This window comes from Panthera leo, chromosome B2, assembly GCF_018350215.1.
Source record: "Panthera leo isolate Ple1 chromosome B2, P.leo_Ple1_pat1.1, whole genome shotgun sequence".
NCBI lineage: Eukaryota > Metazoa > Chordata > Mammalia > Carnivora > Felidae > Panthera > Panthera leo.
Genome location: NC_056683.1, coordinates 38,438,209 through 38,463,659, shown reverse-complemented (window position 1 = coordinate 38,463,659; position 25,451 = coordinate 38,438,209). Strand labels below are relative to the sequence as shown.

Genomic DNA, 25,451 nt, shown 5'->3' with positions numbered 1-25,451 from the left:
CTTGCACTTCTGTTTGTCATGTTTCTGACTGGGGCTTTTGGAAAGCAACATCCCTGTGGTCAGAATATAAATGCCAACTTTCTTTGCTTAAAAAAAATGTACAGTAAAATGTACAGTCTAAAAAAACAAAACCAACCACACTTCTTGGGAGAGAGAAAAAAAAGAACATTCTCATATCTGTGAATGTCTGCTGTTCATTTCTCTGGAAACTGCGGTTTTCCGAAGGTGGCTTTGAAGTGACATTTTCTCTTGCACCTGTGTTTATTACTGCCTGGTGGGAGCCTGCTCCCTGCCAAGTTCGTGTATACGATGGGAGCCTTCTGAAATAAGAGAGAATGGGGTCGTCCTTCTGAAATAAAGAATGGTAGAGGGATCTGGAGTGAAGCTCCAGGCGAAGAAGGAATGGTCCGTCCGCAGCTATTCTGACTGTCCCACCTGGTACCTCTCTGTATCTCAAATACCAGCCCTGCCTCCTTTTTCCTGTACTGTGGCCACCACCACACTTAGCCACCAGGGGTGTACAGGTCCCTCCACCCATTTGGTTGAGCCCTGAATGACACTTTTTCAAAAGGGTCTTTTCCTGGGAAACTGGAACAAGGAACCAAAGCATAAACTCAAAGTATAAAAACGAATAAACTTCTGGAACACAGCTTCCCAACCCTAGCTACATCTAATGGCTAGATTAGCACTGTCAGATAGGAATACGGTGTGATCCACAGTCATTTTAAATTTTCCAGTAGTTGCATTAAAGCAAGTATAAAGAAACAGGTGAAATTAATTGTCATAACATATTTTAGCTAATCCAATATATCCCAAATATTATTATCTCAATGTGTAATCACTATAAAATTATAAATATGACATTTAAGTTTAGTTCCCCACCACACCACCAAAGTTTTGGAAATCTAGTATGTTTTTTACACTCAGAACACATCTCAGTTCAGACTAGCCATGTGTAAAGTGCTTGAGGGCCACCTGTGACTAGTACTGGTCACCATATTGGACAGTCCAACTGGACATATAATGATCGACTTTCAAGCACAGCTTTGGGGAGGGGAAGGAAACTAACAGTTATTAAGCACCTACAGTTTCCAGGTACTGTGTTGGTACTTGACAGGCATTTCTTACTGAAGCCTCCCAAAGTAGATATTATTATGCTGATTTTACAGATGAAGGGCCTGAGCCCCAGAGGGGTTAAATAACTTGCCCAAGGTCACACAGTAAGTCTGGCTGAAAAGCCTTCGCTCTTCCCATATCATCGCACTGCCTCACCAGTTCTCTCTTCCTCCCTTCAATCCATTATAGATTATATTTTAGAATGATGGAAGTACTCAGATTTACCGCCTAATCTGGAAGCAATTGGTTTGGCCTCCATGTCTGGTAAAATTCTCAGAATGTTGACTCCAGGCAAAGGTCCCTTTGTTAAGTGGTTTCCTCTGAATTCGCACTGGCCTTTCTGGCCCTTCTTGGCCTGTAATGCATTCCCTCCCCTGGCCAGGAAGATCCCCCCAGGCTTCAGAAGGTCTTGCTCAAATCATCCTTGTGATCACCCCTTCTCCTGCCCTGGTGATGTCTAGGAGGTCCCTTGCTTAATAACCTTCTACCTCCAGTCTCACCTAGTCCCCTCTGCCCTGAAAGCCTGTTAACTTCATCCTCATAAGATAGAAAGCCTCACAACAGCTCACTCCAATGACCACACCCATCTTCCCACCTCTTCTTCTTCCTAAACTCTTAGTCCCTACCAGGAGTATGGCTTACCCACCCAGATCCTTCTTCCTGATTGAGAAAAGCTTCAGTTCTCTGATCTTTTGCAAAGAAGAGGTAGCCCAACCTAATTCTTAAGCTTTCTGACCAATAGTCCAACCCCCCTTTCCCCAAATTCTTTTTTTTTTAATGTTTGTTTATTGGGGCTCCAGTGTGGCTCAGCTGGTTGAGTATCCAACTTCGGCTCAGGTCCTGATCCCACAGTTTGTGAGTTCGAGTCCTGTATCAGTCTCACTGCTGTCAGCAAAGAGCTCACTTCCAATCCCATGTCTCCCTCTTTCTGTCCCTCCCTTGTTCATGCTCTCTCTCTCTCTCTCTCTCTCAAAACTAAATAAAACATTAAAAAATAATAAAATAAAATGTTTATTTATTTTGAGAGTGAGAGAATGTGCCCATGCACCAGTAGGGGAGGGGCAGAGAAAGAGGGAGAGAGAGAATCCCAAGCAGGCTCCGAGATGTCAGCACAGAGCCCGATGCGGAGCTAGATCTCACCAACCGGGAGATCATGACCTGAGCAGAAATCAAGAGTCCGACACTTAACTGACTGAGCCACCCAGGCACCCCTCCCCAAATTCTTGATAATGATGCATTCTTCAGTTTCCCCTCAAAGGAGATGCTTTCATTTTGCCATCATAACACTCTTGAAATTCCAAGAGAAAGACACATACTTTTTCTTTTTTAAAAGGGATATAATTTCCAGCCAGGTAAAAGGAAGGTCATTGTCTCAGATTTTACCCTTCCAACACCAGTAATAACTTCTCTCCCACAGTCTGTAGGTACTGAATTTTCCTAAGCAGGGCCTGAGTCCTTCTGTGTCTTCTATTCTCTGTTGTCTGTCTGTCTGCAGTGAGGGTCTGAGCCAGGCGGGGCTTCCTCTGTTCTCGCCACCATTGTGATAGCTACAAATTGCTGCTGGTAAAATCGACACCCTTCTTCAAAAGACAAGACTTGGCAGACAGCGGGCGAAAACCCAACGCATGGTTTTAAATAGCACACCTCGATCCTCAAACCCAGCCGCTCCCTGCGATGCGGTTGGCAGCAGGAAGTTTGTTGTGACAAGGCTTCTCATGGGTAAATACCCGAGGTTTCTACCTTTGCGTAATAGAATCCAACCCATCCATGTTGCTCTCCCAACACCTAAAAGGAACACGGCTCCCTTCACAGTTTAAAAATACCTGTTTTTGCCTTAAACCCAAGATCTTAGTGATCTGATCTTCTGTGATCTATTTAAGTTTTCCCACCTCACAGCTGGTCAGTGTTTTACTACAAGACTCAGGGTTTCCCTTCCTTGCAGCCTCTGGCAGAGGGAATTGCTATGTTTCCCAACGGACTGTAGAGGGGAGCCCTTTATGTCTCAAGCTACCCTGTGATGCCCATCATGGCCATTTAGCATCTTCTGACGGGCACAGCCATCTTGCCCCGTGGCCTCATTTTGGACACTTGGCATCTTTCTTCAGCTCACCAACTCTAGGCAAATGGGTGCAGATTTCAGGCTCCTGCCTGGCTATTTTCTTGTTCTTGTTGGGATCATTGAGCCTCTGGTTCCTTTAGCCAGCAGTCAAATGTGAGCGAGAGCCAGGATTCTGGGCCCGCATCTGGAGTCTCTGTGGGGCTGGGGCAAGAGAGATCTGATTCTCTAATCCCTTTCTGCGCTGCCGGTGCCTCCTGCAGGCACCCGCTTGGTTTCTTAGTGATGAGGGGGTGAAGCTGGAATTTCACCCATCTCCATGGGATCCCCAAACCCATCTGGTCCACAGCCAGTCAGCCCACTGACCAGCCTCCCACGGCCTCAGGCCGCTCCGTCCAGCTGCCCATTTGGTTAAGTGACAATGAGCACACCCCCTCTTCTTTTACCACCTCCTCTGTACCATGTGTTCATGGGTGCTCCCTGGCACACCCAGCAGCGAGTCTAGCATTTATACACGTTGCGGGAGTGAGATTTTTCCCCTGGACATCCCCTATGCTGTATTCAAGATAGCCCCTGTTCCTTGAACCGTTGTTACCTCTGCTAGCTGAACTTCCTGATGCTGTTCCCACGTTGGGAAGAAAAACCTCAGAGCCTCACACCTCCATCACCGACTGGGTACGTCCTGATACAAAGCAGGTGTCTCATTCACTGAGAAGGAATATTATGAAGAAGGAGTTGAGATCTCAGTTACACCCAGTAATCCCTGTTACATACTTTCCACCCATTCCTTTTGGGGATCTCTGGAGGATTACAATTCTGCCCGTCTACCGAGGATGGGCCCGTTGCCTTACCTACCCAGACTAATTAAGGGAAAGTTTTATCCCTTCATTAAGTTGACACAAGGTTAGCATTTTCCAAGTGGATATTGAACTGCAAAATTAAATTGCTAATAATAGCCGACATTATTGAGATTTTCCTATGTGCCATGCACTGTTCTAAGATTTTGTTTTTAATATAATCTCAATTTATCATCAAAACAACACAGTGAAGTAGGTATTATTATTAACATTTCTGTTGGAGAAGCTAAGGTAGAGAGGGGTTAAATATCTTGCCCAACATCACATAGTTAAGTGAGTGGCAGAGCTGGATAAACATTCAATAAATGGATTTGTACCGAAGGTACCTGCAGAGCTGCAGAGGTGAATAGAAACACAGTTTGCTGGGTTTCATGTCAAAGGCCTGAACCCTGGCGTGTGAACCTTGAATTCAAGAAGACTGAACCCAGCAGAAAAAGTGAGAGAGGTGGAGAAATCAGTGCTGCATGCATTCAACATGCATTTGCTGACCTGCTGTGTGCCCCACACTGTGCCTGGTTTTAAAAGAAAGCAAAATAAAAGTAAAGGACACTGTGCATGCCCTTGAGGGCCTTCTATGTTTCCCTGAGGGGCAGGGACATGAGCTAGTTTCTGGATCTCTGATTTTACAAGATGGCTCTGTTTTCATTTATTTTAAGATAACGTATAGCTTCGGGGAACCCACTATCCAGGAGGTGATGGATGGATGAATGGATGGATGGATTGGCCAGAACCACATGCCCAAGGCGGCACTTCTGGCTGGAAGCATTAGCTAGGTTTTAAGTTCCAAAGGAAAAGGAACTTGACATGGCGGGGGGGGGGGGGGGGGGGGGGGGGGGGGGGGAGGGGGTGAGGGGGTGTTACTGGCTCTGTGCCAAACACGTGCCCAGTCAGGACTGAAATCCTGTGTCTTATCAAGCAGGGGTGGAAGGAGGCAAGTGGCTCTCACGGGAGCTTTTAAACAGGGATGGGGGGCAGGATGGAGAGAACAAAGAGAGGCAGTTGCAGAGAACTGGGTGTGGGGGTCCTGAGTAACCCAAGGCAAGTGCAATTGCTCCTGTGGGTGAGGGGCCATTCTGTGGGAGTAGCTGGATTCAGAGCCATTTCTTGGTTCTAGTTTCCTTTCTGGTAAACTACCAATGGTAAGTATGGACTTTGGTAAGTATGCCTCAGAAGTACTGTGTAGTTCTATAGATCACACTTGAGATTGGCTATTATCATAGCCATTATTATTAATGATATGCATCATTGAAAACATTAGTATAAATTACAGAGAATTAGTGATGATATTAGGTATCTCAGACTCAGAGAATCTCAGGGCTGCCAGAGCCATCAGATGCCATCCACTTGAGCCTCCCTCGATGGGTATTAGAATCTTCTGTTCGATATCCATGGAAACTGTTATTAATCTTATTACAAGCAAGACTGTGCATGATGAATTTCAGAATTCACCCCGGCAGGAAGTGGCTCCCTGTACTCCAATCAGATCAAGGCCCGATGGTTATGGCTCTGTGTTCCTGGTGAGCCTTGCGGAGCCATCATTCCTGCCTTCATAAGAAATGCAGAGGCCAGACAGAAAGCAGCTGTGGCCAGAATAGTGGTAGGAAACTGGGTACAGAGCCGGGACCTTAGCTGGGAAAATCTCGGAGGGGGAGATGCTGTCCCCTTGACAAATCAGCCCTGGTCTCCATGACACTGAGAAAAGGTAGGAGGCAAGAAAGGGGCAGGAAACACATGGTAGCCTCTGCAGCCCCTAATGCTCCTTCATGTTCCAAGATCCTCAGTCCCAACAGCAGCAAGGAGGACCTGAAAAATCTCTGACCTCACTGCTGGGCTCCCTCACTTATCACTTCCCCAATCCCTGCTCACCCTTTATCCTTGTTCCAAGTCTGGCATAAAAGCCAAAATCTAACAATGGGACTCTGGAATGACATAAAGGCTACCACCAAGTCCTCCCAGCCGCTTTCTCCATTTCTCTGGGTTAACAGACATTTTCCTTTATAGGATGTAAATGCTCATGCTCTGCCAGATGCCAGGTAAATCACCTAGGGACAGTACTTGAGTTAGGGGTGAGTTCTTCCCAATGGGATGGTAGGAGGACCTGAAGCAGCCCACTGACCAGCCCTTTCCACCTCTCCTTAACATCCAGGTCCCCTCCAGCACAAACATGGTGAAAAGTGGCTCCCAGTTTGGTCTTTACTTCTCAGTCATCACATTAGTCCCCACTGGAATGAAGAAGGAATTTTAGAGGAATACTCCACCTCATCCAGCAGTGGATGGCTGGGCAGGCCCCTTGGGTAGAGCTGACACTTCACAGTTACTTGAGGGAGAAGTGAGGTACAGAAGAACACGTGGCTGGGGATAGGGTGACCCCCCACGCAAAGAGCCTGGCTTCCATGATGAAGGTAAATGGAGAGGACTGTGGGTCACTGCAGAGGGAGGATGTGGGGAGGGCCCCAGCAGCCATCAAGTAAAGGAGTCTAATTCTTCCTTGATCCTCACATTTTTTGCAGGGTTCTGATGAGACTCTGCCTTCTGAGGAATTCTGCAAACAGGGTTAGTTTAGTTCAGCCTTGGCCAGTATCATTAGGGAAGCAGAGCTTGGGACTTTTCTGGGACTTTTCCTCTTGAGCTCTAGAGCCCTCTATCTCCCCTGAGGTATGGAAAATGGGGATCTGTGCCAGGTATGAGAAAACAAGATACTCTTGCCTGAGCCCCTCCACCTTTGGTTTGGGGTAGAAAACAAGATGGAGGGGGTTGAGACAAGAGTATCTGATTCCAGGGGTGGTCAACTGGGCTTTCTTCCCTACATCCAGACTTGTCTGCAGAATGGTGGGGGAGAAAGCCAAGTGGAGACATTTGAGATATATACAGTCCACAGCAGGGCTAGAGAGGTTGTACAGCATCCCGCTGTTTCAAGTAAATTCTTTCAGATGGATTACCATGACTTCCATTTCTTTTTTTTTAAGTTGATTTATTTATTTTGAGAGAGAGAGAGAAGCAGAGAGAGAATCCCAAGCAGACTCTGAAGTACCAGCGTGGAGCCCTACTCAGGGCTCTAACTCATGAACCATGAGATCATGACCTGAGCCAAAATTAAGAGCTGGATGCTTACCCAACTGAGCCACCCAGGCGCCCCATGCCTTCCATCCCTTACCCCAAAACTCAGATTTACGCATCACTGCTTTCCCCAGTTTACAGCTTTTCCAACCTGAAGATGTAAGTTATTTATTTGGGATTTTTTTTCCAAGTTCTTATAGAGCTTATGGAGCAGAAGTGGTTCTCAAATGAAACCTTCAGACCCCAGAACTGGTGTTTCCATCACACTATACCCTCCCCCCCCCCCACACACACACACACTCACTCGGCCATTACAGTGATGCCCACCTGCTGCAGAAAATAGAAGTGAAGGCCGAGAAGGCACCCAGAGAAAGGAAACAAAATATCCACACAGCAAGAGAACAACCAAGTCTGGGAGAGATACAAAAGGATATAGGGCTCTTGAGAGTTGCAGTATGAGTCTGGGAAGGGTGGCTCTGCCAGGAATGTTCCATGAGCATGAAGATCTCTCAGCCCTCCAGTCCCACCCTGGGTGGGATAGGGGTCAGAGACCACGGTCCGCTATTGGCTAAGCAAAGGAAGGGGGGAGGTGAGAGGGATCAGGCAAGCACGAGTAAGGAAGAGGTGAGGGGCAGAATCAGAGGAAAACTTGGGAGGACAAAGCTGTATAGGTCCAGCTCATCTTCCATCCACATCTAGAAGAGGGCACAGAGCAGAGGCCTGGGATGGGCCTCCACCTGGATTGTCCCTGTAGGCCCACTCCCTAGTGAAGCCAGGAGGCAAGCAGGGGGCCCCCTGAATCTGAGGTCCTTCTCGGGATTTGAGCGTTTGTGCTGTATGTGTTTGATGCTCTTTTTCTTCCCTGTGGGAAGGCAAAGACTTCCCCAGGAAGTCTTTGGAAGCCTTAGGAAGAGAGGCCCATTGGGACATCAAAGCTTAGTGAAGGAGGAAAGGGCTGGCTTGTCCATGAACACTAGAGGCTCTAAGGCATAGACCCACCATCAAATCCACTTGTCTCTTCCAGGTCTTCATGAAGGGATGGACACCAAATGACTGGAGAATGGCTGAGGGTGATGAGCCCCTGGCTTTCCAGATTATTCCAGGGTAAATTTATTGAGGGGACAGCTGTTGCACAGAAGAACAGAAGTGTTCCAGAAAGTTTTACAGAATCTGAGTTGGCCTTGAAGTAGCTAGGGAAGGGCAGACTCAGGACTCTCCCTTCTTGATTGTGAGGCGCCATAGATAGCAAAGCTCTTCACAGAACACAAAGGACTGTGCAAGCAGGGAAAAGGGAACTCATCCTACTTGCCAAACAGAGGAATAAGCATCCATGTGCTATTTCTTATAATCCTCACCCATGACACACAGGTTGGATCACCCATTTTACCACCTAGAAAACTGAGACTCGGAAAGGGTAAACAACATGCTGCAGGTCATAGAACTAGTTAGGGGAAGAGCTGGGTAATCAGCCAATCATTGGAGGTGCCCCAAAGTTACCTAACAACAGCAAAGGACATTAGAATCTCAGTGAATCATCTGGAGGGATGATGCGAGCCACAAGGGTTAAAAGAGGACCTGTGACATTAAAAAATGGAAGACATGGAGAAATCTATTGGACAGATATTTAATGCCTTCTCTGTGTCTGTCCCAGTGCCTGTGTGATGAAAAGTAGAAGGCTGTCCTCAAAGTCCTTAAACATCCTGACAAACTGAGGCCTATTGGCTTTTTTGTTCTTGCTTTCTCAAATGTGGGGGCTGGAGAGAGGAGTAAGCCAGCAGGCCCAATGCGGCAAGTGCACTGCATACCCTCTCCAAGGGAGTGGAGTCTTTTTCAGTATTCTCATCTGTAAAATGGCCATGGCGTCTCTCTACCTCCAAGGATTTCTGTGTTTGTAAATCACAGAGCTCTATGTTGATACACAAATAACCCAGCGCATTTGAGAAATCACCAATTCATGATGATTAACGACATGGATCAATGATAACACTGTTATAAATTACAGAACACTAATGATTATGTGGGTATTAGGCCCAGAGTCTTGGGGCTGGAAAGATCAGAGGTCTCCAAGTAAGCTCTCCTCTGTTCATCAATATCCCTGCCAGGTGGTTATTCTGATTACTAATGATTCCATACTTTTAATTTATAAGTCCTCCAAGGACAAGAACACATGAACTCATTCCCTGTGCTCCGATGAACTCAGTGCTTAATTATGGCTCTAGCTTTGTACAGACTACACCATTCCCACTCCTTAGGAGACCCCCGAGTCTTTACTGAAGACAACTCCCAGAATATTCTGTGGTTATCACTGGAGTAGAAAAGCACAGAGAAAGGGCCCCAATGTGGGGAGTCTTAGGGATTGTTCCCTTGCCAGATCAGCTCTTGTCTCCGTGGCATGTGGGAAAACAAGACAGGAAGAGGGGGCAGGGCACTGGGTGACATCCAAAGCCCCAGCAAGTGAATGTTTTTTCTGCAACGACTTTCACTACCAACTGTGAGATCCAGCAAAGCTGCCCACCACCTGCCAGGTACACAGCCCAGGCCACTGACAGGATACCTGTACTCTTGGGTCCCCACTCTGAAGACAACCCCCTCCCACCAGTAATTTCTTATTAATTCTCCCATTATCCTTAATCAAGGACTAGGAGAATGAAGTTTCAAAACAGTAATGAAATCCCAGGACCTCAATATGAATCACTATTTAGCCCCTTCCACATCCTTCCTAATGGCCTGACATTCTGGCAGATAAATTTGTCCCTTTGGTTGTTGCCCTATTACCATGTAGAAGCTCAAAGAAAACCCTGCTGGGTGTCTAGCAAATCGACTGGTGTCAGGTCCCTCCCTGACATACTGAGGAGCATTCTTCAAAGAGGGAAGGGGGAAGAGCCAGGGATATCCCTCAAAATCCCACCCACCCCCAGCCTCCCCTCATTGCCCACGTGTCTGTGGCACAAGTACCATGCACCTGTTTGGATGGAAAGAAAAAAAAGAACCATCCAAATCTCCTGAACCCGCACACCAATCACGAGTCCTGACAGTCAAGGTCGTGAAGCCTTTATTAAATCTGTCTACCTGACCTGAGGTCTGCGGGGCTCAGTCACCTCTGCGTGACTGGCCAGGCCCCTTGACCCCACAGGCCTTCACGGAAGGGCGGTTTGAGGAACAAGATAATGCACAAAAGAGGGAGAATATACTCATGTGAAGAGCCAAGTTTCCATGTTGATGGTAAGTGGAAGAGCCTTTGGGTCTGAGCTGAGCTCTGAGGAGGGCAAGGGACCCATCCTTTTCACTGCTACAAACGCCTACAGCCGGGTTCCTGCTCACGGGTTCCTCATTCTCTCCTGAGGAATCCTGTGAGCCTTGACTTTGAAGGAACCTTAACCCCTGAGGGCTGTGTCTTCTCCCGCTGCCTGGACCAAGCTCAGATCTCCTCAGTGAAGGGAGAGTACTCAGTACCTTGAGGGGGAAACGGGTGTGGGCAATGCACGGACCAAGACAAGAGCCCCAGGTCCTGCTCGCAGACCCTTTTCCAGATAGCTAACACTGGGGTGAAGGCTGGGAAGGCAGGAACCTGGGAAGGTCCTGCTGGGATGCGGACTCCTGGAAGGTGACTTTCTAGTGGCTAGAAGATGACCGCGTGCACAAATAGCCTCCACACTCTTGGTTATGCTTGACTGATGACCGTGGGCAGTGACCAGTCCTGTGAAAGCAAAAGGAAATGAGAGGAAACTTGATACACAGAGAGGCGGCCAAGTTAAAACCACCAGCAGTGTGTGCCGCACCTGTTTTCAAAAGACACTCCCATTCGCGTGGAGCTTCTGACTTAGGCGTTACTATTCCGTCGCGTTTCAGGTGAGAGCAAATTTCGCAAAGGGTTCCCTGGTCCCCCCACCCCGCCCCCGCATCCCGAGCTTAGATGGGAGCCCCTGGCCCTTGCAGAGGAGGTCTCCTGACCCCAAGCTTCCACCTCTCACGCTGGGAAGGGAGGTGAGAAACGGAACATCCCTCAAAACCCGGGGGGAGCCAGCCTACGAGAGGAGAGGGGCGGCCGGGACACTCACCCCGGCGCCGGGGAACACGGGGCACGGGGCCGGGCGGGGCAGGGCGGCTCCGCTAGGCTAGTCCGGGTCCTCGGAGTCCTGCGCTCTTTCATGGCCTGCAGGCGGCGACTCCTCAGGAAGGGAGAATGGAATCCTGCCACGGGAGACCAAACACAGAGGTAGAGGGAGAAAAGGGGGCGGAGTTGCCAGGGTGAGCCCGAGGCGAGGGGAGGGGCTCAGCCCTGCAGCGCGGGAGCCACGCCCTGAGAGGACAGAGCTGTGGCCCTGGGGACGCCAAGGCCGCAACTTCTGCAACCAACCTGAGGTAAGGGAGGGGGCGCCCAGTTCCCCACATCCTGGGTCTCGGGGTTTTTCCTGCATCCTTAAGGCAGTTCTGATCTTCCCTGGATAGGGAGGGTGCGTATAAGCCGGGTTGTCGGCTAAGAAGTCAACTCAGAGCGGTCGCGGAGAAACTGAACCAGGGGCGGCCCGAAATTAACCGCCAACTGCCGGGCTCCAGCCGTTGGCCACGCCCACCGCCCCTCCCCCGCAGCCCTCCTCCAATCAGAGGCCAAGCTCCTCCCCCTGCCCGCTCCCGCTCCCCCGAAACTCCGCAACCTGCCAACGGTCCTGGGTTTGGCAGTTTGCGGACCAGTGTAGGTGGGAGAGGGCCTGGAATCCGCGGAGCGCGGGGGCTGCCTAGGAGCCTTGGCCCTCGGAACAGGTGGTGGCAGGGTGGAAGGGGACGGAGCCCCTGGGCCTCCTGCTTTATATTTACCAGGCCGTGGAATCCCAGGATTTCTGTGCTTCCTGAGTTCTTACTTCCCTTTTATCTTACCTCAGAGGAAAGCACCATCCAGAAGGCACTTGGCCTGAGGTCTCACAAGAGTTAGAGGCACAACTGCAATTCAGACCCTACTAACGCCAATTTCTGACATTTTCCACCCAACCAAAGACCCTCTACTAGAGAGAAACGCTTGACCAGGCTCATCCAGCTCATGGGGCCTCAGAACCCTGAAGAAAGCTTTGCTATTGTCTCCTGCTTCCCCTGTCCCCTTCTGCAAGGCCTGGGGAACCAGGTTCTCACTCAGACCTGCAGAGACTGGTTGGAGGGGAGCTCGTCTGTTAATATTTCCTGGGCACTTATTTTGAAAGACTCCCTCCTGGAAAGTTCAACATGCATCATCATACCTGAGCATCCCAGATTCCTTTGTAAAAAATTGACAGAATTCACATAAGGTTCACCATTTTAAAGTGTACAATTCAATGGCTTTTATTACATTCACACTGTTGTGCAACCATTACCACTATTGAATTCCAGAACATTTTGTCACTCCCCGCAAAAGAAGCCCCATACAAGCCAAGCGGTCACTCCGTATTCTTTGCTTTAGCCTAGAGCAACACGTAAGCCGTTTTCTGTTTTGACGGATTTACCTCTTCTGGACACTTCGTGTGAACAGGATCACACAACATATGATCTTTTGTGTCTGGCTGTCTTTTACCTAGTATAGTGTTTTCAAGGTTTCTCCATGTTGTAGCATGTACTAGTACTTCATTCCTTTTAAGGCTAAAGAATACTCCCCTGCATGATTACACCTTATTTTGTTTATCCATTCCCATCGATGGACTTTTGGGTTGTTTCCACTCTTTGATTTTCATGACTAACTCTGCTATAAACATTTGTGTACGTGTTTTTTTTTTTTGTTTGAATGTATGTTTTCAGTTTGTTTTGGATATATGCTTGGGAATGGAATTGCTGGGTCATATGGCAATTCCGCATTTCACTTTTTTTGAGGAATTGCCAAAATGCTTTCCACAGTGGCTACACCATTTTACATTCCTACCAGCGATGCATGAAAGTTCAGGTTTCTCCTCATCAATACTGGCTATTTTCATTTAAAAAAAAAGTTTATAGCCATCCTAATAGGTGTGAAGTGGTATTGCACGGTGGTTTTGATTTGCATTTCCTTTGTTGTTGTTTGTTTGTTGCATGGCTTTTCTGAGCTAGTTTTGTAGTTTGTATCCTATGACAGTTTGTCATGTGTGGCCACTAAAGTCTGTTCTGTTAGATTTATGGTCAGCTAGTGATTTCACAGAAATTTCCTTAAATACTTGGAACTAAAAAAACAAAAAAAACCCAAAACCTCCCAGTCTTAGTGGATGGTGCGTGTGTGCATGTGTGTGTGTATGTGTGTTGGGACATGTATTCAACACTCAGCTAGACAATTTACAACTGTATCTCAGCCTTTGCTTCCTGCTTGTGCAGAGCCTGAAGATAAGTCAGAGATAAGAGCTTAGGGCCTTCTCAGGTCTTTTCTGAGCCCTGGGTATTTGCATGGCTTTCTGGATTCCCAGAAATGTGTGGCAGCATTCCAAAATCCTTATTCTCATTCCCTAGCGTTTCTCTTCCAGGCTTTTAAGTTAGACTATTGTTTTCCCCAACTGTTATTCCCTGCCTGAGGAAGCAGCAGCTAACACATTTGACTTTAAGTATTTTTGACAAATTCTCCCTGGGTAGCTGCTTCAACCCTGGGATCATTCTGAGGTAGATGAAATAAAGTCAGCTGTTTGAGACAGCTCTTCCAGGAGTCACCAGACAGGTCAAAACAAAAACCACAACTGTTTGAGAATAAGGTCTCTTCTGTTCCCTCTGGTTCCAGGTATATATTGGGAATACCAACTGTTGCCTTCAGGTCACTACCAAGTTGGGGAGTGGGAGATGGTACCAGGTAGGTTAAAATATCTTATTTTATCGAGGCTCATATGTGTTTTTCTTGAATAATCATTCCCGTGCTTGCTGTATGACATTGATTAGATTCCCCAAAATGTTGATTCTCACAGTTTTTGCCAGATTATTCATTGCTTCTGTGGAGGAACAGACTTCTGGAGTTCCATACTCCACCATTTTTGCCGACATCACACTCTCTATACCCCTTTTAGGTAACTACTCATTAGGAGCTAAGTTCCTGAGAAGTTTAGTAACTTGCCCATGTTGTATCCAGTAACATGAAGAAAAAGGATTTGGACACAGATCATCTGACTCTAGAGTCTGTTATATCCAATTGTAGCATTTGTCCACTCATTCAAGAATATTAATAATTCTACATCTACTAAGTGCTAGGTATAGTTCTAGAAATTCAAGATTACCTCATAGTACAAAATAGCAACTATTCAGGTCCCTGAGAACTTGTACTTTTATGGAGGGAAGGTCATGACAGACATTTAATAGATATTTGATATTAGAACTTCAGAAGTGCTATGGAATAAAGAAATTGAGATATTTATTTTATATAAGGACTGTTATGGGAGTGGTGTGTATACAATTTTTTAACATTTATTTTGTCTTGGTTGCAAATTTTATAGAAAAGTTGCAATAGTAGTACCTGAATTCCTATATATGCTAAAGCAGATCTATTCATGGTTAACATTTTGCTACATTTGCTTTATCTCTCTCTCATTTGATAGTAAGTTGTATTACATTGTGCCTGTTTACTCCTTCATAATTAATTATTTCCTAAGAATTAGGAAATTCTCTTATACAAGCGCAGGGTAGTTATCAATTAGGAAACTTAGCATCTATACAATAGTATTATATAATCAACAACTTACATCCTGAATCTAAATTATGTTATGTCCTCTCATTTGACTGATTACAATATACATTCTTTATCTGTGGTAATAGTCTTTGTTCTGAAATCTACTTAGTTTCATAGTGGTATAGGTACTCCAGCTTCCTTTTGATTAGTATTAGCACTGTTTATCTTTCCCCATTTCTTTACCTTTTTAAAATTTTTTAAATGTTTATTTATTCAGAGAGAGAGATAGAGAGCAAGTGAGGGAGGGGCAGAGAGATCCAGAGACAGAGAATCCCAAGCTGGCTCCACACTGTCAGTGCAGAGGCTGACACAGGGCTTGAAACCACAAGCCACGAGACCATGACCCAAGTGGAAACCAAGAGTCAGACATTTTAACCGACTGAGCCACCCAGATGCCCCTTCCCATTTCTTTGCCTCAACTTATCTGTATCTTTATATTTAAAGCAAGTTTTGTGTAGGCAGCAGTAGTGGGGATTTCTTTTTTATGCATTTGAGCAATCTCTGCCTTTTTATTGGAGTGTTTAAACCATTTACATGTAATGAGTTATTGATATGGTTAGGTGTAAGTATATCATCTTGCAGTTTGATTTCTATCTGTTCCATGTGTGTGATTTTTATTTTCCTCTTTATCTTGCTTTATTTTAAAGTATTTGAACATTTTACTCCATTTTCTCTTTTGTTGGCTTACTATCTACAATTCTTTGTTTTTGCCATTTTAGTGGTTGTTTTAGGATTTATAATACACATCATTAACTTGTTACAATTTACTTTCAAGTGATTCTATACTACATCATATATATTATAGGAATCAACTTCTCCATAGTATATTTTCATTTATCTCCTAGTAGCCTTTATGCTATCTATGCCATACAGTTCACTTTTACATATATTATAAACTCCACACTACAATGTTTTCTCTTAAATGTAACTAACTTTAAAGGGATTTAAATAATAAGAATAAAATCCTACATATTTATCCATAAAGCTACCATTTTCAGTGCTGTTTATTCCTTTGTGAAATTTTATATTTCCATCTGGTATAATTTTCCTCTGCCTGAAGGATTTCTTTTAACAAATCTTGTAATGTGGTTCTACAGGCATGAATTCTTTCAACCTCTGCATGCCTAAAAATCATATTTATTTGCATTAGTTTTTGAAAGATGCTTTCACTGGGAATTGAATACTAGGTTGACAGTTTACTTCTTTTAGTACTTTCAAGATGTTTCACAGTCTTCTTACTTGCATTGTTTCTCACTAGAAATCTTCTAGCACACTTGTCTTTTTTTCTTCTTCATGTAAGGTGTATTTTTCTCTGGTTGCTTTTAAGGGTTTCTCTATCACTGGTTTTGAGTAATTTTATTATGATTTGGCTTAGAGTGGTTTTCTTCGTGTTTCTTGTGCTTAGAGTTTGTTAACCATCTTGAGTATGTGAGTTAGTTTTTATCATGTTTTGAGTATTTTAAGCTAATATTTCTTCAGATTTTTTTTTGTATGTCCCTTTTCTATCCTTTCCTTTGGGGATTCCAATTATAGATATAGTAGGCAGCGTGAAGTTGTACTACTGTTCACTGATACTCTTTTCATTTTCTTTTTTATTATGATTTTTTCTGTGTATTTCATTTTAGATTGTTTCCATTGCTGTCTTAAATTCACTAATCTTTTCTTCTTTAGTGTCTGATCTGTTGTTAATCCTATCGAGTGTGACTTTCACATCAAGCATTGCAGTTTTCCTCTCTAGCTGTTCAATTTGGGTCTTTTTTTTTGCATCTTGTGTCTCTCTACTAACTTTTTCAACATATGGATTACAGTTATAATAACTATCTTAATGTCTTTGTCTGCTACCTCTAACAATGCGCCCAGTTATGGCTTGTTTTAATTAATTGAATTTCCTCCTCATTATAGGTTATATTTTCCTGCTTTTCTACAGGCCAGGTAATTTTTTATTGGACATTATGAATTTTAATTTGTTTTTGTATTCCTATAACTATTCCTGAACTTTGTTCTCAGATGGAGTTAAGTTATGTGGAAAGAGTTCAGTCCTTTCAGGTTTTGCATTAAAGATTTGTCAGATAAAGCCGATGCAGTGTTCAGTCTAGGGCTAATTATCCCCCACCTTTGAGGCAAGATCCTTATGAGTACCCTATACAATTCTACATGAATTATGAAGCTTTCTAGTTCAGCAGCTTGGAGCAGACACTACTCTTGGTCCTGTGACAGTACCTGGAGATGTTTCTGCTTATCCTTTTAAAAGGTTCTTTCTGTGGTTTGGGTAGTGCTATGATCTGAATGTTTGTTTCCTCTCAAAATGCATATGTTAAAATCCTAGCCCCCAAAGATGATGGATTAGTAGGTGGGGACTTTGGGGAGTACTTAAGTCATGAGCATGGAACTCTCATCATGGGATTGGTGCCTTATAAAAGAAGAGAGCTGCCTGGCCCCTTCCAGCATGTGAGGACTACACAGTGAGAAGTGGACCACCAGAAAAGGGCCTCACCCAACCATGCCAGCATCTGGGTCCTAGACTTCCAGCCCCCAGAACTGTGAGAAATAAATTTCTGTTGTTTATAAGCTGCCCAGTAATGGTATTTTGTTATAGCAGCCTGAATGGACTGAGACGGGTAGTTTCCTCACACAAGTGTGCTGATGAGCATTCTGTTGAATACGTGAGAGGGACCCTCTACAGCTCTCCTCTCTCTTGGACTCTGTCCTGTGAGCTGCAGCTCCCTTGATCTCCTCAGACTCTCAGCTTCTTCAGTCAGGCAGGCAGTCCACTGGGCTCCCTGAGCTGGGCCTGGAACTCTCTCCAGGCACTCAACTGATAAAATTGTAGAATTAATCTCCTTTGTTTCCAAGTCTTCAGGATCTTTGACCTTCATGGTTTGATGTCTTGTATGTTTCAAATATTTTGTTCAGACTTTATGTTACTGTTTTAGGAGGGAGAATGAAGTTAGTCCCTTTTTCTCCATCTTTGAAAGGGCTTTTAATTTTTTTAATTTTTTTATTTATTAATTTTGAGAGGGGAGGGGCAGAGAGAGGGGGAGAGAGAGAGAGAGAGAATCCCATGCAAGCTCTGTGCTGTCAGCACAGAGCCCAACGTGGGGCTCAATCTCACAAACTCTGAGATCATGACCTGAGCCAAAATCAAAAGTCGGATGCTTAACTATCTGAGCCATGCAGGCACCCCTGGAAGGGCTTTTTAAATTTTTGCTTTTTATTTCTGCTTTTACTGCATTGTAATCAGAGAATTGTTTGTAATATTTCTAACGTGGAACCTACTTATGTTTCCTTTGTGATATAACATATGATCAATTTCAATAAATATTTCATGTCTGCTTGAGAAGAATGTATATTCTTTATTAAAGGGTAAAGCATTTAATACATATTTATGGAATCTAATTTAACATTAATGTTGGTTAAGTCTTCTCCATTTAGACTTATTTTTTGTTCACATGCCCTTCTTGTCCTGAGAGTGGTGTGTAAAACTGTCTTATCGTTATTATTTTTATCTATTTCTCCTTGCATTGCTGTCATTTCTATTTCATTGATAAGTGGTTTCTGTGTAATCTGGTACATAGATATTAATGGCTGATATATTTTATTGTAGACTGTGGGTTTTTGCCTTATAATATGTTTTTATTTGTCTTGTTTGATGCTTTTTGGTCTAAATTCTGCATTGTCTAATAGTAAGCTTACTACTATTCTTTAGAGTTGTTCTATTTAAATAGCATAACTTTTCCTATCCTCTTTTATTCTTTAGCCTTTGAATCACTTTGTTTTAAATGTCTCTATCCTATATAGAAGAGACTGGAATTTTGCTTTGTAAAATATTTTGAAAATCTATTTCTTTTACTAGGCAAGTTAAATATCCGTCGCATTTATTTATTTATTTATTTATTTTTAAATGTTTATCTATTTTGAGCAAGAGGGAGGGAGGGGAAGAGAGAGAAAGGGAGAGAGACTCCCAAGCAGGCTCCATGCTATCAGCTTTCCATGCTATCAATTTCATGAACTGGGAGATGATGACCCGAGCCGAAACCAAGAGTCAGACTCTTAACCAACTAAGCCACCCTGGTGCCCCTCTCCTTCACATTTATTGACATGACTAATAAATATATTGGTGTCAATTTTATGTTATGCTTACTTTGCTTTTTTCTCTATAAGTCCCCTTTGCTTTTTTTTAATAAAAATTGTTTTGATATTTACAAAAGTACACATTTTTGCTCTACTAGTTACCTTTGATTGATATCTTTTAACATACCCTTATTTAACTTTTATCTCAACTATGAATTATCTGCCTAGATTGTGAATTCTAAATGGTGTCATTTGATTCCTACCTGTTCCTCTTTCTGTCTTCTTTCTTGGCTCTAATTTTAAGTTACATGCTTTCTACTTGGTCAGAACCTATGATATTTACAAATTATTTTCCACCTTTGTCCCCAATCCTTGTTTAACTATTAGATCTACATGCTCTAAATATACTTTAAATACACTACACAATCACCATCATTCTCTTTTCCCCCCACTCCTCAGTCATGTCTTGAGCAGACAGAATTCCTCATCTAGCAGGTTATCTTAAAAGGGCTCATGTGTACAGGATTCTCTCACTCTTTGCATATATAATTTTTCAATAGCCTTGATAATTGAATGATAGCTATATTGCATATAAAGTCCTTGGCTTACAACTCATCTCCTTTCTGTTGGTTATCTGAATATAAAGCTCCATTCTTGCCTTGCTTTACAGGTTGCTCTCAAATATCCTGTTGCCAATAGAATTTTCATACTTTTAGAGGTATTATGACTATTGTGTCTGGAGGTCTTGAGTATTGCTTCTTTTTCTTTCTAGTCTAATTACTGTATAGGCTATATTTCTGAGTTGATCATTCTCAACTTGCCCAGGCACGTGGTTGACCTTTACATAAATTTAAGTTTTCTTCTATTTCCATAAAGTGTTCTTGAATTCTGTTTTTAAAATATTAGTTCTATTCCATTGTTCCCTCCAATTTTTAGGGATATCCCTGTTCCTGAACATGTGAGAAGGGGTAGGATATAGTAGAAAAGCGGAGGGACTGGTTTGAGACGGGAGTGCAGATAATTCATTTACTCCAACGGGCAGGAAAGCAGAGGGTGTGGACATGGATGCTGACAGGTGGCGTCTAAGGAAGCACACTTCTAATTGCTTTGTTTTTCTCAGTGGTAAGGAAGCAAGATCGAAGCTAACTCTCTAATTTTCCCCACCTGGAAAGAAGAATGGAGATGAGTGTGTTTGCCAAATTTACATCTGTGGTCTGAATGTGAATCCTTTGCCAAAATTTGTGGACTATGTTCCAGAAGGAGTTCTACCTGGTAGAACACCCAGAGCTTCTTCCTCCTGGGATTTGCTCATGTCCAGAGGAACAGAAAACGGCACTGATGGAGAATATGAATGGAGGGAGAGGCCAGGCACATCTCTGATGGGAATCTGGAGGATTGTCTGTGGGAGGTGTGAAGACCTGCTCCATATTGCTTCTGGAACAGTGAGAGAAAGACATAGGGACATTGACTTTGAGTGAGTATAAGAAAGAAATTTAAGGGACTGGGTAAGGCTGTTGTGTGAGGCAGTGAATCCTCTCTCCCAGGGAGTATTCCTTAAGTGGCTGAACATCATGATGTCAGGGATGTTGGCTTGGAGATTCCTAGTCAGCAGGGTGATTGTCAAATGGTCTTCACAGCAACTCCAACTTGACTATTCACTGTCTCTCTCTATCAAAACCCTCTTGGTCCAATCTACCTTCAACAAATATTCAGAATGCAACCATTTGTAACTTCCTCCATCTGATTCCCCTGGACCAATACATGGTTTTCTCTCTCCTGAATTATTTCAACGGCCTTCTAGATGATTTCTCTGCTTCCTTCTTGGCCCCCACTCTATTCTCAAAACAGCAGTCGGACCTATCCTGTTAAATTGTAAGTCAGATAATGTCACTCCTCTGTGTGAAATTCCACATCGCCCAAAGTCCTAACAATCGCGTTCACGGTCACATGTGATCTTTCCACGCTCTACCCCCCACCCCAGCCAACCCTGATCTCAACTTCAACTGCACTCTTCCTTGCCCTGTATTCCCTGCTCACTTACACGGGCCTCTGGCTGTTCCTCAGACACGCCAGACATGCTGTCTTTGCCCTCAAAGGGCCTTGGCAATTTCTTCTTCCTGGAATACTTCTGCCTCTGATACTGAGAGAGCTCACTTTTTTTCTGCTTTCTCCTTAGATTTCATTACCTATTCAAAGAGGCTCTGCCTGTCCACACTTTATAAAAAGGCACTTTTCATCTTTTGGTGTTCCTTTATTTTGCACAATAGTATTTATCGCCTACATATTATATATTTAATTATTTGTTTATATTCTGACTGCCTCGTCTGGCAGTGGCTTTGTCTGTTTCTCACTGCTGAATTCTCAGCGTCTAGAAGGGGCCCAGCACAGACAGAACCGGTGCTCAAGAAATATTTGTTAAGAGAATGAATAAGTGAATAGATGTGATTGTGTTTTCATGAGGAGATGGGATAATGTGACAATCAGCCAGGACTTGTCTCCTTCCTCTTGGAGGCAGGAGAAGGACCAAGGCTTTTAAAACTTGATAATGCTTTCAAATCTTATTGTGTTCCAGTTCCAGGTAAGAGGAAATAAACACATGGCTGCCTCTCTCCCTTACCGAGTATACAACCTAGACAGTACACAGTGCAGCTACCTGAAGTCTCTGAACAGTAAGTACCGGCAAGTGGACTAGGGGGGTAGGGGAAACCAGAAGTCCAAGCACCACCAGACTGGTGGTGCATGGGGCATATTTTGTACTTGGGTCTCTGCTGAGCAGAACTTAGTGTAGCCTGAAACCTAAAGTCAGGTGCTTGGTGCAGAGTTGCAGAAGAAACCCTCTGCTTCTGGCTACAGCAGCAAAATAGGGAACTCCTTTATCTATCTATCTATCTATCTATCTATTTATTTAATGTTTATTTATTTTTGAGAGAGAGAGAGAGTGAGAGAGAGAGCACAAGCTGGGGAGGGGCAGAGAGAGAGGGAGACAGAGAATCTGAAGCAGGCTCCAGGCTCTGAGCTGTCAGCACAGAGCCCGACGCGGGGCTCAAACTCGTGAACCACAAGATCATCACCTGAGCTGAAGTCGGCCCTTTAAGCAACCGAGCTATCCAGGTGCCCCGAAGGGAGCTCCTATAAATCAGAGCATGCGTGGGGGTGAGGATCCCTGCTTTTTCCCTCTTGTTTTTCCTCCACTCTGGTGTCCCAGCCATCAGGAGTCCATGGCTGGAGTGACAGTGGTGACAAACATGGCTGTCAACATAAAAAGGCAGGGGCTAGGACTCTGAGGAAGGGAAGCTTATATTCTGGACTCAGGGCGCTCTTTCTTCCTGCTTTGGGGGTCTTATCCCACCGGTACCTCAGGACTCTTGCTATCTGTCACTCTTCCCTGTCAGTTTTTAACCCAGGTCAGAGGGGTTGGGAGTGCAACATGCTCTTGAAGACACAGCAGCTGTCACATTTGGGACCAGTCAGAAAGCCTGGCCCCAGACACCCCCACCCCAATAAGTATCCTGTGGCTGGGACCTGCCCATCACCCCACCTAGGCTGTGGCCTCCTCAGATGAGGAGCTGGGCCGGCCCCCTGAACCAGAAGACAGAGAGGGGAGCTAATGAACCACTAGCCTTATAAAAACTGTCATGGTCTCTGGTTAGTCATGACAGCTTAAATACAGGGAGAGGGATAAAGCTGGAGCCCAGGAAGATGGGACAGAGGAGGAGCTGAGACCTGACCTTACAGAATGTTTCAAGGGCACTGAATGGGCCACGCTATGGCATCTGTGATGAAAGATGGGCACTGAGGAGGTAACCTCACTCGACTGTTCAGAGGCTGCATGAAGAGGAAGGTCCTTAGCAGTTAGAAGGGGTGAGTGGGGCAGGGAGGAGCTCATGTTTCTTTACACAGCTTCTGCTAAACGCTTCATATGTGCTATGCCAGGTAAGCCTCACTAAGCCTGGGACGTGGGGTGGGCCACCTATTTTCCAGAAGAGCAAGCTGAGTCCCAGAGCCGTTAAACCTCTGTGTCAAAGGCCACAGTCGTGGTGAGTGACAGGGCTGAGGAAGCCTTCAATAAACTTATATGCCTCCATCAGAATTGATATGAATGAAACCCCCCAGATTTCCTTCATTCCTACACTTTTGAATCCCAAACAGGCCATGAACTTGAGAAGACAGAAGCCACCAGCAGTGTGAGGGAAGTGTAGAAATCAAAATATTTCACTGTTCAGTGGTTTGCTGAACACAAGACACTCCACCCCATGTCATGAGACATGAAAGAACAGGGGCTGGGGCCCTTGGTACCTTCACAGGTCTCCCTGAGGAGCTCGTCTCTGGCTGACAAAGATGGGGAGCGGGTTTTCCACACCTCTCATCTGGTCTTCTTGTCTCTGAGGAGGGCGCTGCCGTCAAGGATGGATTGGCCACAGTTCAGCCCAGGCCAGGGTGGCTGTCACAGCTGGGAGAATTCATGGCGCTCTCGGTGGTTCCCAGACCTGCACGCCTCTCTTAGCAGAGAAAGTGACTAAGGGGAAGAGATTTGCTTTGAGTCCCAACTAAGTGTGGGTTAAGACAGACCACTCTTTCTGAGGAAGGGGAAGCCAGAGGAACAAACCCTAGCTTTCGGGTTGAGGGGGGATGCGGTTCTGTGGGCCTGTAGGGGAGGACACGCGGAACGCCCCTATGGGCATGGGCAGGGGGCCACAGGAACTTCTCTCAGAGGCTCAAATCCAGGGGCTTGCTTGGCTCTTCATGGGTGAGGGGCGTGGTCTCAGGACTCCAATTGGTAAACGGCAATGGAGAAAGATCTAGCTCAGGGGCTGTGTATTTATAAGCTGCGAATTACTGAGTAATTAAATACATAACACATAGAACCGGGGAGTAGAAGTGCTAACAGCCTCCCTTATGTTAACTGTATGTGTCACTGAGCACATCGGCATCAACTGCTTCATATTCGTGATAATAGTCAGTGTGTAGGGTTCTAGAACCTCTAGACTGGCACATTCAGAACCTTAGAGGCCATCCAGCTTGGTCTCCCATATCTGATATTAGAATTCTCATGGCTACTGTTCATGCCAGGGAGCACTGATATTATCTTGAGTAGCAACGAGCATGCAACAATGGGTAGAATTCATCTGGGGACTGGTGCCCATCCCCCTCTGGGCAGCCTGGCAGACAGGATCCATTTCTGCCTGGTGAACGGTGCATGATCTCACATTTCCCAAATACCTCTTGTCAGAAAGGAATGCCTAAGGGCACCTGGGTGGCTCAGTCCATTGAGTGTCTGACTTTGGCTCAGTCATGATCTTGCGGTTAGTAAGTTCAAGCCCCACATCCAGGTCGCTGCTGTCAGCCTATCAGCACAGAGCTGGCATCAGATCCTCTGCGCCTCCCCTGTTTACACTCTACCAAAAATAAATAAATATTAAAAACAAACTTAAAAAAAAAAAAAGAATGGAATGCCCAAACTTGGGTGAGGCACTGGGTCAGAACATACATAAGCTTAGGTCCCTGCTGCCTGTCTCCCTCCATCTCCTTTTCAGGGCAGATGGCACCCACTCCTCCCCAGAACAGTCCTGGCAGGCGAGTGATAAGGTGGGGGCCAGGGAACCTGGGTGAGAGGGGATCCCCCCCGACTCCATCCTGGGTGATCTCAGACCTGCCTCATTGGTGCCCCATGTCCGGCCCAGCTATATTTGGAAGCTCAACTCTGAAACTAGAGTGACTGGGCCACCCCAGTCCCTTCCCCTCACAGGGGCCAGTTTCTCACCTCTTTTAATCAAGTCTTCCATTTCTCCAGGCAACCCACACAAAAGGCCTGGGCCAGGTGGTGGAGATACTCTGGCTCCTACACAGAGGTTCTATTTTCTGTTCTGCCTTCTTCCAGGCTGGGTAATTATGGATCTGTCCTCAGAGGCATTCTGTTTCTTAGCATTGGCTGCTCGAAAGCCCGTGTACATGAGGCTGGTCTCACCACTTCTATCTAGTGTTACACTGCAGAGTACTATATCACAGACACGCAGCTGTCTGTGCCCAGTGTGAATACGCTCAAGAGCACATTCTAACATGTGGACCATGTGTGTGTGTGTGTATTGGTATATGACCAGAGTGCTCATCGACCAATAGGTATTATCAAGTGCCCACTATGTGCCAGGCCAAGGTGGTCTAGGTTCGAGGGCACACCGTCATGAACTGGCGGGGAAAGATGGCGGCCCCCATGGTTTACATCTTAGTGGCAGCAATAGTAAACTCTGAAGTCGGGTCATTTCAGGTGGCGAGCAATGCTGAAGGAAATAAGCAAATCGATGCTAGTGAATGAAAGTCGCAGTGAGCTAGCTATGGGTGGCTGCTTCTGATGAGGTCATCAAATTAACTTCTTATGGGGGGACATGAAGGTGTGGAGGCCAAGCATTCCAGGCAGAGGGAACAGCAGAGGCAGAAGCCCTAGAAAGGAACCAGTGTGGTGTTTGTAGCTGGAGAGCAGTAGCAGGGATGGGGGAAGTAGGGCAGTGGATGGTGGGAGCTGAGATCGGAGATGTTAGCAGGGGCCAGGTCCTAAAGGGTTCAAGAGGTCAGACCTTGGACTCTTCAGTCAAATTTCCCAGGTCCCGTTTTCTACTATGCCACCTACTAGTTGTGTGACCTTGAGACAAGTTATTTAACCTCTCTG

The 25,451-nt window shown here is 45.3% G+C and overlaps 2 long non-coding RNA genes across 3 annotated transcripts; one reads left to right on the top strand and one right to left on the bottom strand.

The window, feature by feature from the left end:
- Positions 1-10,121: 10,121 nt before the first annotated feature.
- LOC122219007 lies at positions 10,122-11,645 on the bottom strand. Its single transcript, XR_006202216.1, has 3 exons — positions 11,444-11,645; positions 11,145-11,277; positions 10,122-10,783 (listed from the first exon to the last, which is right to left on the bottom strand). It is a non-coding gene; the product is annotated as an uncharacterized LOC122219007 (long non-coding RNA).
- Positions 11,646-11,774: 129 nt separating this feature from the next.
- LOC122219880 lies at positions 11,775-23,655 on the top strand. Of its 2 annotated transcripts, none has more exons than XR_006202593.1 (5): positions 11,775-11,847; positions 13,784-13,852; positions 19,911-20,264; positions 21,363-21,459; positions 22,940-23,655. It is a non-coding gene; the product is annotated as an uncharacterized LOC122219880 (long non-coding RNA). The 2 variants fall into 2 exon arrangements; XR_006202592.1 differs by having other exon boundaries at positions 22,724-23,655.
- Positions 23,656-25,451: the final 1,796 nt, after the last annotated feature.